The following is a 2,930-nucleotide window of genomic DNA, read 5'->3' on the forward strand; positions in this document are numbered from 1 at the left end:
ACTTAATTGTTGGGAAGGTGTTTCTTTGAAGATTTGTTGTTGGGGATTTATTTTTTTTTTGAGTTCTAGGCATATTTTAGATATGAGACCCTTGTCTGTTGTATGGCTCGTGAAGAACTTCTCCCAATCCGTGAGCTATCTATCGATCTTGGTAGCTATGTCCTTTGCCATGCAGAAGCTCTGCAATTTCATGCAATCCCATTTGTCCAACTTTTCTTTGATGTGTTGTGTTTCTGGGTCTGTATTAAGAAAATTTCAGCCTGTGCCAAGGAGTCCTAGGGTGTCTCCTATTCAGAACCAACACTGTTTTGTTAATTCTTTTTCTTTTTTGATTCTAATTCATTTAATTCTGATTTAATTTTAATTATTTCTTTCTGTCTAGTAGATTGGGGTTTATCTTGCTTGTCTTTTTCAAGGAGGCTCAGCTGTTCATTAAATTGTTAGTTTCAGATCTCTCCAATTTGTTGATGTAGAAACTCAGAGCTATAAACTTGCCTCTGAGTATTGCCTTTCTGTGTCCCAGAGGAGCTGGTAGTTTGTGTGCTCATTTTTGTTGAATATCATGAACACTTGAATTTTCTTTCTAATATCTTCCATGACCCACTGGTGATACACAGTGAGTTGTTCAGCCTCCATGTGTTACTTTCTTTGTTGGCTTTTGGTGTTTAATTCTAATTTTATTCTCTTGTGGTCTGAGAGAATGCAAGGTATGACTTCAATGTTTCTAAATTTGGACAAGTTTGCTTTCTGGCCTAACATGTGCTCTTTTTTGGAAAATATTCCATGTGCTGGTGAGAAGAATGTGTATTCTGATGCTGCTGGGTGAAATATTCGGTAGATGTCTGTTAAATCTATTTGATCTATACAGTTATTTTTGTCTGCGGTCTCTCTGTTGATTTTTTGCTGAGTTTATCCATGTAGTGGAGATATTGGTGTGTTTATGTCCCGGACAATTAATGTCTTTGGATCTATTTGAGATTTGATAGAAAGTGTTTCTTGCACAAATTTTGGTGCTCCATTGTTTGGAGAATAGATATTTAGAATTGTAATATTCTCCTGAAGGAGAGATCCCTTAATTAGTGTATAGCGACCTTCTTTACCCCTTCTAACTAATTTTAATATGAAGTCTATTTTATCTGATATTAGGATTGCAACTCCTGCCTGTTTATGAGGAACTATTTGCTTGGTAGATTTTGTTCCAGCCTTTCACATTCAAAATGTGTTTGTTTTTATGGGCAAGGTGTGACTACTGAAGGCAACAGATAGAAGGATCTTGCTTTTTAATCCAACTAGACAGTATATGTTGCTTAATTGCAGAGTTAAGCCAGTTAATGTTAAGAGATAGGATTAAGAGGTATTTAGGAGTTCCTGCCATTTTATCCACTTTCTTGGGAGTTGCGGCACCTGGGTTCTTCCTATGGTTCTTGAATTCTCAGTTTGGGTGTGGTATCATTGCCTTTACTGTGGTCTTGTTGGTTTTCTATGTTTAGGACATTTTAAGTACCTTTTGTAGGGCTGGTTTGGTGGAGATATATTATTTCCATTTTTCTTTGCTATGGAAGGTTTTTATTTGACCTGAGGTTATGAAGGAGAGTTTAGTTAGGTAAAGTATTCTTGGTTGATAGTTGTTTGTCTTTAGTGCATGCCAGGCTCTTCTTGCTTTGATTGTCTCTGCTGAGAAATCTGAGGTGATTCTAATTGGTTTCCCATTATAGGTGATTTATCTTTTCTCCTTCACTGCATTAAGGATCCTTTTCTTGGTCTGAATTGATCCTTTGCGGATTATAATGTGACGGTAGGATGTCCTGTTCTGGTCTGGTCTATTTGGAGTTCTAAAAGCTTCTTGTATCTGAATGGGCCTATCTTTTTGCACGTTTGGGAAGTTCTCGGCTAGGATCTTGTTAAACAAATTTCCTAGACAATTAACTTCTGTCTCTAGGTGTACCTCTACACCCATTATGCTCACATTAGGCCTTCTGATGGTGTCTTCCAAGTGTTGAAATAGATCTATCTTATTTCTTGGACTTGTCTTGGATGGTATATTCTTTCTCTATAATATCTAGGTTGTCTTAAATCCACGAGTTTTGATCTTCTGCATTGTCTAACATACTGCCAAGACTTTCTACTTTGTTTGTTTTTTCTCTTCTAATTGATTGGCTTTAATGGCTTCAAATTCTTTGTTGTAACTTTGTTTTAGATCTTGTGAGAACTTCTCTACTTCCTTAATTTGATGTTTCGTGTTTATTCTCAAATCAGTTAGTAGATTTGTTATGGTTTCCTTGGACTCTCATTCCTTCTGACTGGCTCCACTGAGCAGCCCCTTCCCGGTCTCCCTGATTTTTTGGGGGGGAGGCGTCAGGTCATGGGGCCTGAACTCTGGGCCTGGGTGCTGTCCCTCAGCTCTTCAGCTCAAGGCTAGCACTCTACCACTTGAGCCACAGCGCCTCTTCTGGTTTTTTTCTTTTTGCTTATGTGATGCTAAGGAATTGAACCCAGGACCTCATGCATGCAAGGCAAGCACTCTATCACTGAGCCCCCTTACCAGCCCATGTCTCCCTGATTTCTCAGCTCTCTGTTTTTGTATTCCATGAATGCCTCCATTGATATTTATCTATTCTCAGCCCTATCTCTCAGTCCCTGTATTTCTCTTTGATTAGCAACCTCATGTTCATGCATTTCCTGTAGTTCTCATTGTATGTTCTCAGCCTGTTCACACCATTGCTGACTTGCTCTTTGTCTGTTCTCAGCCAGCTCACGTAATCGTTATCTATCTCTTTGACTGATCTGAACCTGCTCACACAATTCCTTTATTTCTCTTTGAGTGTTCTCAATCTGCTCAGGAAATTCCTATATCAATCTTTAAGTAGCTTCCTCATGCTCATGAGACTCCTGTACTGATCTTTGGTTTGCCTCCTCTCTCTCCCTATCAT

The sequence above is a fragment of the Dipodomys merriami genome, unplaced genomic scaffold (genome assembly GCF_024711535.1).
Source record: "Dipodomys merriami isolate MVZ:Mamm:240054 unplaced genomic scaffold, mDipMer1.0.p SCAF_284, whole genome shotgun sequence".
Taxonomy (NCBI): domain Eukaryota; kingdom Metazoa; phylum Chordata; class Mammalia; order Rodentia; family Heteromyidae; genus Dipodomys; species Dipodomys merriami.